The following is a 13,297-nucleotide window of genomic DNA, read 5'->3' as shown; positions in this document are numbered from 1 at the left end:
GGGATGCTGAAGCTGCCCTTTACAAATAAAGAAAGGAGCACAAGGTAAGGGCCTACACTCTGCAAAGGCACAGGCATAGTTATTAATAATAACCAACCATTGTCCCCCAGTTTGCTTTCCTATAATTGCTACTCAGGAATCACATAGCTGATGGTCATAAACATTCTTAACTTTCTCCGTATAACAGCACCCTTGGGAAACCCAAGGCTAGTTTTGAGATATATTCCAGGCCCTGCGTTCCAGTGGAACTGCTGACCCACCCAGACCAGTGGCCTGTACCAAGGAACTGACTCAACTGGTATCGTGACTCCCACCCTGACTCAGCACAAGAAGACAATGTCTACACCCCTGTGATTCTGCCCTGAACCCAGCCAATGAGCAGACCCAGTTGCCTAGCTCTTCGCCTGCCAAACTATCTTGGGGGTACGGATTTGAGAAATTCCTCCTGTCTCCTCACTTGGCACTCTGTAATATTAAACACTTTCTGCGCTGCAACTTCGGCTGTCTCAGTGTATTGGCTCTTCTCTGTGCAAGGGGCAATATAACCCCAGTGGGCTGTAACAATCTAATCTAATGCTAATAGACTGAGTGGGGAAACCCAGGAAGGCCTATCTGTCTAGATCCTTCTTGGCCTCTCTGAGCGTGCATGCATTCCTTCCTTCCAGTTGGGGGCAGGATGCTTTCTGGAATGGGGGTCTAATGACCTACGGTCAAACAAGGTAGGTCAGATAATATCTTGATGGCCAGTGTTTACACATAAAGGTGGAGGGAAAGTGAGAGCAAAATTGTTGGTGTTTTATGGCTGGCTTTGGGGAAAAGAGGTTCTGGTTTCCATGACCGGCCTTAGGGAAGGATTCTAGTTTCTATGGGCAGCCTCTGGGGAGAATGGGACTGAGAGGCAGGAGGGCAAGAGAAGGTCAGAGAAAAACTTTAGCTTCTGAGGCCTTCATTTTGGGATATTGTCGTCTGAGTCTTAACACAAGTGAGAGTATAAACTGGTGTAACCACTTTGGAAAACAATTTGATATTTTCTTGGAAAATGGAACATTTGCATGCTCTGGGACCCAGCATCCTATGCTTAGGTAAACAGGGAAGAAACTTGCACATGAGTACAAGGAGACATGCACTAACAGCATTTAGCATCATTGTTCAAATGGCAAAGGCGTAGGAACAATCCAAACATCCATGGACAAGAGAAGGGATAAATAAAGAACACTGAGGTAATCCAGAAATAAGACTGGCAAGAAGCAGCTACCCACCTCCAGAGTTGGGGAATAAAAGGGAAGAGTTTTACAAAGCTTGGAGATTGAAGGAAGCCCCTGAGGAAGTGCGGCTCAGATCTCTGAGGTTGGGGCACCACCCGACTACCTAGAGCCAACCATTTTTATAATTCAAAAAACCAAAGTTAAACAAATGTATTATTTAGACATATGTATCTTGGTGGCAAAACTTTTTAAAAAGCAAGGTGATTACCTCTTACATGGGGAGGCATAAGGGTAGATGAAAAGGAACATATAGGAAGATGCATTATTAGGTGATGTTGTAGTGATAAGGAAAACCCCCACCTATTACCTGGCACAGCAGCCACCAGAGACCCCCACCCCTCATGGAAGACCCTCATTAACATAATACTAACCTATCACCTGGCCCATCAACTTATCTATTACCTGGCTCATCAGCGTAACACTAAACCTATTACCTGGTGCATCAACTACCCTATTACCTGGTGCATCAGCATAATACTAACCTATTACCTGACACATCAACTAACCTATTACCTGGCAGGCATTAGTTACCTGAGACCCCACCCCTCAGATCACCCCAACTTAATAAAAGTGGGAAAAATTGGGTAGATGGGGCTCAGAATTTGGTGGCGAGACCCCTCTGAGCCCGCTAGCGAATAAACCTTGATTCTCCGACTCTCCGTGTGCCACTCGGTTTGTCCTCAGGACCACCCGCTGTAACACCAGTTCTTGTGTGAGTGATGGGCTCATGGGTGTTGACCATGTTTTCTTTCATAACTAATATTTAAAGAGTATCTTTTGTGGTAGCTCATCTCTAAGGAGGACCCCAATGACCCCTGCTTCCTGAAATTCACATTCCCTCTCTCACACTGTACAAGGGTTGGCCTGTGTGATCAATACAATATAGCAGAAATGATGCTATGTCACCTCCAAAATTAGGTTTTAAAAAATACTGTGGCTTCTGTTTTGGTTTCTCTTGCTCTCTTGGTGCATTCGCTCCAGGGCAAGCCAGCTGCCATGTTCCCAGCAGCCTTGTGTGTGTGTGGTGGGGGTGCTGCCCCAGTGACAGGGAACTAAGGGCTCCTGTCCATGGACAGAGATGTGAGCTTGGAAGTGGATCCTTCCCAGCCTTCAGATGACTGCAGTCCTGACCGACATCTGGACCGTGAGCCACAGCCACGCAGCTAAGCTGCTGCTGGATTCCTGACCCTGGGAAACTGAGATAACAGATGTTTGCTATTTTAAGCTGCAACATTTTGGGGGTAACTTGTTACATAGAATTAGATAACTAATCCATAATCTTTGATATGCATTCAATTTTAAAATATAATGGGGAAATATTCAGAGGTAAAAGAAGGAAGGGAATCTGGATTGGAGGGAGGCCAGTGGGAAGCAGCGGGAGTGGCGCCCTGACGTCGGCGGTGGTCAGCTCCGCGAGGCGGGATGCCTGGGTGCGGGCGCGACAGCGGGGAGCGGGGATCCCGGTGTCGAGGCTGCAGGGCCGCTCCGGCCCACACGGGGGCGCGCCGCGCCGCCACGTCTGGGCCGCGGGTGGAGGAAAGGAGCGAACCAGGAGGCCTTCTGGGCAGGGACTGTCCTGTGTGTCCACACAGGCCCCTCTCTCCAGGCTCCTTGAAGGAGGTCAGCGTGAGGTCCCTCTGGCAACTGGAAACACAGCTGGCTTTCAGGCCCTGAGGAATTCATGCAACTGTATGTAGGGGCTGTCAGCCTAGCGTGTAGTTGTGCTGTGATTGATGGTGTGGGTGTTTTGTGTGTGTGCTGGGGGTGGGACTGGGGAGACAGGCACTTAGGGAGCCTCTCTCCATTGTGCATGTTGGGGGCTTCCCCATGGCCTGCTGACCCTTCCTCCTCAGGGGAGGCAGAGGGTCAGGGTGCAGAGAAATCGCCAGCAGATTTTCCCTCCTCCCCTCCCCACCTGCGCCTGCCCAGCTGTGCAGCTTAATACGTGCTGGGGAACTGAATTGCATGCAGGCCTTAAGAGTGATGGGGGTGTTGGGACTCGGAACACAATACCCCAAAGTATGGCGCTATGGCATGCTGAGAGTTCTGAGAAATGCTGCCGTAGGCGATTTCATGGTTGTGCAGACATCACAGAGTGTACTAGGCTGCAAACCTGTGCCACATGTTACTGTACTGAATGCTGTAGGCAATTGTGACAATGTTATGGCAAGTGTTACAGCGAGTGGTCCCGAGGACAAACCGAGCGGCACATGGAGAGTCTAAGAATCAACGTTTATTCGCCAGCGGGCTCAGAGGGGTCTCCCCACCAAATTCTGAGCCCCGTCTACCCAATTTTTCCCATTTTTATTAAGTTGGGGTGATCCAAGGGGAGGGGGTCTCAGGTGACTAATGCCTGCCAGGTAATAAGTTTAGTGTCTGCACCAGGCAATAGGATTAGTGTTATGCTGATGTGCCAAATGTTAGGTGAGTGATATGTTAATGGACCAGGTGTTAGGTTAGTAATATGCTAATGTGGGTCCTCCGTGAGGGGTGGGGGTCTCAGGCGGCTGCTGTGCCAAGTAACAGATGGGAGTTTTCCTTATCATTCCCCCCTTTGATGCCCTTATATGTCTTATTATAGGGCATCATTTCCCAGTGGGTGATAGCCTCGTAAGGCCACTATGTGAGCTGTTGCTCTCCGGGTTACAGTTGTTTCTACAAATTTAATAACTGTGCTGAGTATGCAGGGGCCTACAGTGACAAGGAGAAGAATAGTTATTAGCGGCCCAGCCAGAGGTAGTAGCCATGAAGTCCATTGCCCCAAGTCGAAACCCCCGGTTTGTTCTAATTAGTGGAGGGAATCCAAGTCCTAGCATAACAAGTCTCAGGGTAGGGTTTTTCTCCATAGTTGTTAGGGCGAGTGCCCCAACCAGGAGGACTGTAGGGACTGAAGTAAGAGCAGACATCCTACAATGAGCCAATATATCACAGTTAGAGATGCCCTCTGCAGTACAGTCCAATCTTCCGGAGCTACCGAGAGGAGTCCAGTCCCCAGTAAAGTCACTACAACCCCAATGAGGGTCAGGGCCAGTGGTCCCATTTACTCCTGTTCAGTCCCGGGTGTGGCTGTCCTGGTTGGCAGACTGTTAAGCTGGATCTTCAGCGAGTTCCACTGGTCCTGGTGTGCGGTCCAGAGATCAGTTTCGTTGTCTGGTTCAGCCTTTTTCACCCGGGAGTGGTGAATCCACGGAGTGATACCTGCAACTTTAACAGCAGTGGGAGTAACTAGTATCACAGTATGGGGACCCTTCCAGGTGGGCTCTAGGGTTATTTTTTTTCCAGTCCTTTACCCAGACTAGATCCCCAGGTTGGTGGGGGTGGACAGGGTGACCCAGGGCAATAGGGTTTTTTTCTAGGACGGTGTGGTGGATATGGCACATAGTTTTGGCTAAGGCTTGGAGGTGTGTGTTTATATTTAATTCCCCTAGTTGTCTGATGTCTCCCCTTAATCACTTGATGAGTGGGGGAGGTTTGCTGAACAGGATTTCAAAGGGTGAATATCCTGTGGGCCCGGTGTGCACCTGGCTCTGAACAGGGCTAGGCTTAGCATGTCTACCCAGGGTAATTGTGTCTCCTGACATAGCTTTGCTAGAGTGGTCTTGAGGGTCCGGTTCATGCGCTCTACTTTCCCTGAGCTCTGTGGCCTGTAGGCTGTATGTAGTTTCTATTTGATTCCTAGTGCCTTGGTGAGGGTTTGCATGACCTCCGCAGAGAAGCTTGGTCCGTTGTCACTGCCAAACGAGAGTGATAGACCATGCCGGGGGATGATTTCTCTCAACAGAAACTTTGCCACTTCCCTCGCCTCTTCAGCCTGGGTAGGGACTGCCTCGACCCAGCCTGAGAAGGTGCATATCACTACCAGCAGGTATTTATAGCCCTGACATGGTTTTACTTTTGTGAAATCAACTTCCATATCCTCGAACAGAGAGGTTCCACCGTACTGAATTCCTGGGGCAGTTCTCGGCCCAACCGCTGCATTGTTTTTGGCGCAGGTCTGGCAGCAGGCGCTGATGCCGCTGCAATGGACGGAAGTTTGGCGATGTAATAGTACCGGGCGAGTAGCTGCATGAGGGCTGTTTTTCCCAAGTGAGTCAGGTTGTGATTTCGGGAGACAATAGAATATGCTAATTTACTGAGGATAAAGATGTTATGATTTCGTAGGTGCCACCACTCATCTGCGTCCTTGACTAGCAGGTCTGTGGCCTCTAGTGCATGGAGGCAAGGTGGCCATCCTGCCGCTACTGGATCTAATTGTTTTGACAAGTAAGCCACTGGTCTCTGCCGGGTCAAAACCCCCAGAGTCACTCGTTTCTTCTCGTGTACAAACAGGTTAAAGTCTTTGGTGAGGTCCGGTAGCCCTAGTGTGGGGGCTCTTTTGAGTAAGTCTTTTTTTCCTAGAAAGCCCTTTCCTAACTCTCGGCACATTCCAATTCTTTGTTTTCAGGCCCGCGTAGTGCCTCCTACAGAGGCTTGGCCTTTAGGGAGAAACCTGGGATCCAGATGCGGCAGAATCCAGCGGCGCCAAGGAATTCCCTGAGTTGTCTCCGTCTGGTCGGCCTGGGAATTGCACAGATGGTGTGCTTACCCTCATGGCCCAGTGTCTGGTGGCCCCGAGTGATGTGGAAACCGAGGTACTTCACCTGTTGCCTGCAGATCTGTGCCTTTTCCCAGGAGACATTGTATCCTTTGTCAGTGAGCAGTTGGAGCAGGCACCGCGTTCCCCGTCGACAGTCTTCGAGGTCATCGACGTACTGTAGAAGTGTGCAGCGGGTTTCTTCTCGCAGAAAGGAGATGAGGTCAGTGGCTAGGGCCTCCCTGAACAGAGTTGGTGAATTTCTAAATCCCTGTGGTAGTCGCATCCAGGTGAGCTGGGTTTTCTTTCCAGTCTGAGGATCCTCCCACTCAAAGGCAAACAGGGGCTGACTCTTCAGAGCGAGCCGCATGCAGAAGAAAACATCCTTTAAGTCCAGGCAGGAGAATCAGGCAGCATCAGGAGGAATGAGGCCCAGGAGGGTGTCTCTCGTCTCCTGGGTCCTCCTTCCCGTGGTGGGCCAGGTTTCTTGGCTGGGTCAGGTCTTCTGAGGACAGCGGCCAGGAGAGCGGCTTTCCGTTTCATTTTCTGGTCCTTCTCCCTCCGGCTTCTGGGTGATCAGAGCGACTTTGTTCATATTGGTTGATTTTCTGGCTCCCTCCCACACCCCGTGGAGGAGAGCTTCCCGATACCTTTCGAGTGCCTCTTGTCCACTCGGGGAGTTGAAATCCCAATCCAGGTTGGTCTCGGGTGCTGCTCTCAGTGCCCACTGCTCCACGTCCAAGGTCCCTGCTGGAGCCTGGTCCTGGAGTCGCCTCTGGGTCCCAGCTATAATCAGGCGTCATTCTTCCATGTTAAAAAGGGTCAGAAGGAGCTGGCGGCAGTCTTCCCAAGTGGGACGGTGGGTCTGAAAGATGGATTCTAGGAGGTCAATGAGGGCCTGAGATTTTTCGGAGTAAGGTAGGGTATGTTGCTTCCGTTCAGAAGGTCAGTGGTGGAGAAGGGCTGGTAGTACAGGACTGGCTGCCCTGGCTGAACGGACCCATCATCCGTAATCTGCATCGGACCTCGCACCTCACGCAGGGGCATCTGGAGGGCTGAAGTTGGGGCCTGAGCTGACTGTAGCCAGCGGGTGATGGGAGTGTTGGCATCTGGTTGGTCTGGAACTGGCGGCTGGGAGACTGACGGTGGCGGGGTGTCTGCTGGATTTGGGGGCACTTCTGGAGGTGTCACAGTAGGGTTGTAGGGGGGCGGTGGTGGCTCCTCTTCAGGAGCTTCCTGATGGATGGGTTTGTACAGTTTGGAGTCTCTGGTCCTTTGGGCCACAAAAATCCTGCTCTGTCCCTTATTAGCACAGAACCAGACCCAAGGGGGCATGGTCTAAGCAATCTCTAGCCATGAATCTATGTAAGGGAATTGGTCGGGGTGGCCTGGAGTCCCGGTCACAACTTTCCAAACTGCACTCATGGTGGGGAGGTCTAGGGTTCCTGTTGCAGGCCAGCCAACCCCAAATGCCGGCCATTCGTGTTCACAGAGGGCCCTAAGTCTGCTGGGACTCAGTGTGACACTGTAATCTCCCGTGAAACCCTTCTTAAAGTTCTTTAACAAGCATTTAAGGACTGTAGGCTTAGATTCTACACTACCCACACTAGACACCTGAACGGCGTCGCAGTTTAACAGGCAAAAGGTGGGGAGGGGGGTTCTCTCACGTGTCCGCCTGGCTGCGGCCCTCTCGGGAACTTAGGCGCGTCTTGGCTAAGGTGTGCCCGTATAAACCCCGGGCCTGGTCACTCCTTTTAGAGGAGTGAATCACCGTTATGTCGTACGACGTCGCAGCAGAACTGCAGGTGAGGACCCACTCAGATTCCGTAGCCGTAGCAGTGGAACCACAAACAGTCACTCTTCACTCGCTCACTCAGACAGGCAGAGGTGACACATTCCCACCCTGGGAGTTCCCTGCTCTCAGGAGGTGATCAAGCTCCTTTCCGTCGTCTGACAGGCCTGACTTGGACGGTCCCGGGACTCTACCTGGTCCGATGCCTCCAGACCTGATTTGACTTGTCCTTCTCTCCAGCGTGTCCGGGCCAGTTCAGGACCCCTCGGCCAGCGGGAGCTCCCGAGGAGTGAAGATATTCCGCAAAAAGGTGGTTGGCTCCGGTTTGCTTTTGTCGCTGAGGTCCCGCCGGTCGCTGCGCCCATCCCCGAACCGGTGGCTTCAAGGGGCCAGCGCAGTCGGTTTTCCCGGTCAGGGAACCAAAATGTTATGGCAAGTGTTACAGCGAGTGGTCCTGAGGACAAACCGAGCGGCACACAGAGAGGCAGGCTCAGAGGGGTCTCACCACCAAATTCTGAGCCCCGTCTACCCAATTTTTCCCATTTTTATTAAGTTGGGGTGATCCAAGAGGAGGGGTCTCAGGTGACTAATGCCCGCCAGGTAATAAGTTTAGTGTCTGCACCAGGCAATAGGATTAGTGTTATGCTGATGTGCCAAATGTTAGGTTAGTGATATGTTAATGGACCAGGTGTTAGGTTAGTCATATGCTAATGTGGGTCCTCCGTGAGGGGTGGGGGGTCTCAGGCGGCTGCTGTGCCAAGTAATAGATGGGAGTTTTCCTTATCAACAAAATGGTAAGTTATCTAAACACAGAAAAGGGATGGTAAAAAATATGGTATTATGGCGACCACCATTGTATAGACAGTCCCTTGTTGACCCAAACATCATTATGTGGGGCATAACTGTACTTTCAACTGAAGTTGAAGGCCTCTGAAGTTCTCTCTGACCTTCTGCCCGCCTATCTCCCACCCATTTTTCTCTCCCTATGCTCCCATGATGTGATTCATAGAAACCAGAATTTCTCTTCCCTGAGGTAGTCACAGAAACTAGAAGCCCTCTTCCCCAAAGCAAGCCATAGAACATAGAAAAGTCACTCTCTTCCCTCTCCCTTCTCTCGTGAAGACCTTCATTCCAGAGGAGTCCTGCCCCACGCCCAGGAGGAAGGAGGCCAAGAAGAATCTGAACAGACAGGCCTTGCTGGGTTCCCCACTCAGTCTATTACCATTAGATCACACGCTTGTGTCTAATCACGTTTCTACACAGCTATCCATTCTAAACACAAAAATAGATGGTTTTCCCTGGGTCTTTGGCTCTTGACTTCTGAAGTCTCCCATGTCACATAAAACTTTGATTAAATATATTTATTATGCTTTTCTCGTGTTTTTGTTATAAAAGCATTAGCTGTGACCCTTGTGATGAATCAGGCAAGGTATAACACCTTTCTGCCTCTGCAGAGGGAAGAGGCTTTCCGCGAACTCTTTCCAGGGGCAGGGAGCTTGTGGATGGGCTGCACCTTCTTGTTTGCCATGGTGACTCCTAGGGCCTAGCACAGTACAGTCACGTGGCAGGTATGTAGCAACAGCAACTGTTAATATTTGCTATCGGCCATGGCCTTCACGTATTCAGCACGTGCTGCTGTGCACCAGGAAGTGTCCACAGTGCTCTCCAGCGGTAACTTGGTTAACCCTCACATGACTGAGTAGCACTGGGATCAGCCCCACCAATTTCCTGTCCTTTGGAGGCAGAGAGCTGAAAACTGCATTTCCCAGCCTGAGAGTGATGGATGAATATTGGGGTCCAACATTCAGACCCTCACATGAGATTTGGAAGGTGGAAGAGGGGCAGAGGCCACCTTCCTGCTGCTTTGGCTGGTTCCTTCTGGCAGGCAGGGCCATGCCGGTGCACAGTTTCCTGCAGTGGTGTCCAGGGTCTAGTCACCCTTTCTGGGGAGTCGGGACAGTGGGCAGCAGCAGTGGAGGCCCTGACTGCTCCCTGGACACAGCCGCGCCAGTGTAGCTGGAACTCAGCAGTGCCAGTGGCAACCTCTAGGTGCCCCACCTCCTTCCTGCTCAGGCAGAGGGGGCAGACCCTCTAGACACAGCCTTACCTCCTCCCCTCTCCCCATCCAGCCACTCCCACCATCCCATAAGCACCTAACCCCTGTCTCAAATCAGTTTCTGCTCAGAATACCTTGGCTGGTTCCTATGTCCTGAACTGAGCTGAGCTCTAATGACTCATGCAACTATTATTATCCTCATTTTACAGAGCAGGAAACTGAGACACAGAAAAATGACGTAATCTTCCCAGAGCCACACAGTCAGTGTGGCCAGGCTTGGAACCCAGGTCTTTCTGACCCCAGCACCCACCATTCTCGCTGCCTTGGGGAGTATGTGTTGCTGTGTGCCAGGTGTGGGAGGGGGCTCAGAGAGCTTTCAGGTAGACAGCTGGGCTGACTCCTGTGTAGGCAGGTCCTGAAGCAGGTCCCCAAGGTGTCTGCCCCTTCCTGAGCAGCACAAGCTGCTTAGCTTCTTGGGGAAGGTCCCAGAGGCTGGGCTGCCCTGGATGGGATGTGTGGGGCAGGGAGGCTGCCTGGGAAAGCCAGGCTGTCTGGGCACCACATCACCTCCCATGCTGGGACCAGGGTTTGTCCGCCCAGATCCACAGTGACTGGAGAAACACTTCAGTGATCAGTGCAAAGTCAAAAGAGGCAACTGGTGAGATAGGGGTGTCACCAGGCTGAGGCGTCAGGGGGAAAACTTGGGTGGCACCAACTTGGTGAACTTATAGTGGTTTGCTCAGCATCCCAGGGTGGAATGGAGCCTGGGAGCCTGACAGGCACTGGCCCTTCACTCACCCGAGGCTGTACACCAGGTCACCAGATAGTGGATTTGCAGGAAAAGTATCAGTCACATGGCTTAGAATGTTCCTTCCTGCATGCTGAACCCACTCTGTGCTTCTAGGCTAATAGAACTTGGGTGGGGGATGTGGGGCAAGTGCTGTGTGCTGAGGAGAAAAGTAAATGGAGGGTTGGGCACGGTGGCTCACGCCTGTAATCCTAGCACTCTGGGAGGCTGAGGCGGGAGGATCACTCGAGGTCAGGAGTTTGAGACCAGCCTGAGCAAGAGTGAGACCCCGTCTCTACTAAAAATAGAAAGAAATTAACCGGACAACTAAAAATACAGAAAAAATTAGCCGGGCATGGTGGTGCATGCCTGAGTCCCAGCTACTAGGGAGGCTGAGGCAGGAGGATCACCTGAGCCCAGGAGTTTGAGGTTGCTGTGAGCTAGGCTGACGCCTGGGCAACAGAGCGAGACTCTGTCTTAAAAAAAAAAAAAAAGTAAATTGAAGGAATGGCTTGATGCTTCAAATGCTTAAGTGACACGTCTTGGGCTAACTGCACCTGAGGGCACTGAGCAGGGTAGCCAGGTGGGCCAGTCCCTGCCTCCTGGTCAGATCCATCTCTCAAGCCTCCATTCATTCATTCATTCTTGTATACATTCAAAAAATATTTGAGTGCTACCACATCCCAGACCCTTGACTGCATACCAGAGACAGGATACTCTAAGCTCTGCCTCATGGAGCTCACATTCCAGGGTCGAACACAGTTTCCTGTGTTTCCTTGTTGACTAGTCCCCCTTTTACCACATTGCCCTCAGGCAGGTGAATTCTGTTTTCTTTGCGATAACCTTAGATGTGCTACCCTAGCCTCTGATTGCCCCCAGTACCTGACTTCCTGGAAACTGGAGCTCAGGGAACACAGATATTCATAGCAACCCTATGAGGGAGGCCTGTTATTATTCCTTTAGGTCCGGAGCTGAGAGACACACACAAAGCCTCATGTGTAGCAAAATGTGGTTTATTTTGAGCATCTGGGTGCAGATGCGTGGAGGCAAAAAAGCGTCCACGAGAGAAAAGGGGAGAGCCTTGGGTTTTATAGAGGGTTTCTCCGGGGCTAGTAAGTGGGCCAGAGCAGCTGCTTGTAATTAATTCCTTTGCAAACAACCAACTCCTGAGACCCCTGCCCCAGTCACACCCATCCTTCAGCTCTGGCGTTGTTCTTATCAGGAGAGCTAGGGAGGGACAGCCTTCATCTCTAGCAGGGAGGGAGGGGGAAGGAATGTTGGCTGTAGCTGTCTGTTAGATCTACAAAGTCTGGGGACTCTCCAGACTCCTGCAGCTATTGTTTTATAAGCCTAAGTTTTGCATTAACCACATTCTGTCTTATACATAGTTTTCGGGTTCCCACCTGGAACAAACTTAACAATTCCCATTTTACAGATGTAGAAACTGAGGTTTAGAGATGTTAAATAATGTTCCTGGGCAGTCACAGCTAGATTTTAAGGTTCATTCTCTTCATTCATTCATTCATTCTCTTAATAACCACTATACTCTAGCCACGAGGAGACATAACAAACCAAAAAGGGCCACTGAAATGAGTCAGAGAGTTTATCAGCCAGCGTTTGTGCAGAGAAGCAGAATCACCACTATGAAATAGGTGATTTATTATTGAAACGAGAGCTTATGGAATTGTGGGAACTGGTGAAGAATTCTATGGAAGGTTATTGACCTTGTATCTTGTGTGGGCCTGGAATGGCTGTGGGCCTGCAGGGGCAGCAGTGGGGAAGAAAGCTGGAGGTGAAGTGGGGAGAACAAGCACAAACCACTCTGTGGGGACAAATCAGAACCCATGTCTACTCTCACCCCTCCAGTCCCGATGACCCAGATGGACGGTACAGGAAGCTGGTGCCCTTCGGCATGGAGCTGCGAATGTAGCTGGCCCAGGACTTAGAGGAGGAACATGGTAGAAGCTGAAAGAACTGTGGGTCTGGCTGCTGCACCACACTAACAAACTGGGACAGCAGGTAAGTGACAACATTGCAATAGCACCTAATTTTGGCGGCGTTACACAAAACTATCTAAAACTTAGAAATAAGGCAAAGGGTGACTATGTGTCTTTTCAAGTTCACACTGGATGGAGCCTTGTCCTCGGGACTCACTGAAAGATTATTGAATTTCCTAGGTTCTAGAATCTAGAATAAATCTTTGTTATCTATTTCCAATTGTTTAGGGCCCAAACTCTGGGGCATTACATGATCTCTTGAACATTTTTGCCTTGCAGAGATGCAAATGTTCTCTTGTCCTGTAAGAAATGTAACCCTGTAAGGAGTTCAGCTGAGCTTGGAGAAAGCTGAGCTGCTAAGTGTCAAAATAGCCAATTACAACAAGCAAAAGATGAGAGTTAAACCTTTCATCATTTACTGTGATGGTATAAGCAAGTGGCTAAAACCAGAGGAAGCACTGACCCTCCCTGTTCCGACTTTGGCCATGGACGAGCTCACCAGTCAAGGGTCAGGTGAGTCCGCACAGACATCACCTCACTGTTCGGGATGCCCCCAACAAAAGGCTCTGGCAGTTTTATGGATTCTGGGGTGGAGCAGGAATAGGAGTGGAAAAGCCCTGGGTGCTGAGTCAGAGGGGGGAAAAGCATCTTCTAGGTTTTCTGCCTCCTGCCCTACGAGGAGGCCTGAAGAGGACCTCTGCCCAAAGTCTCCAATAAAGAGACCTAGGAATGAAGGTGCTGTTGGGGCTAGGAATGCAAATATGTGAAAGGGCAAAAGGTAGTTTTAGTGTATCTATAAGTTTGCAATCTTATTTCAGCATCCTGTT

Source organism: Eulemur rufifrons, chromosome 8, assembly GCF_041146395.1.
Source record: "Eulemur rufifrons isolate Redbay chromosome 8, OSU_ERuf_1, whole genome shotgun sequence".
Taxonomy (NCBI): Eukaryota; Metazoa; Chordata; class Mammalia; order Primates; family Lemuridae; genus Eulemur; species Eulemur rufifrons.
This window is presented reverse-complemented; position numbering follows the sequence as displayed.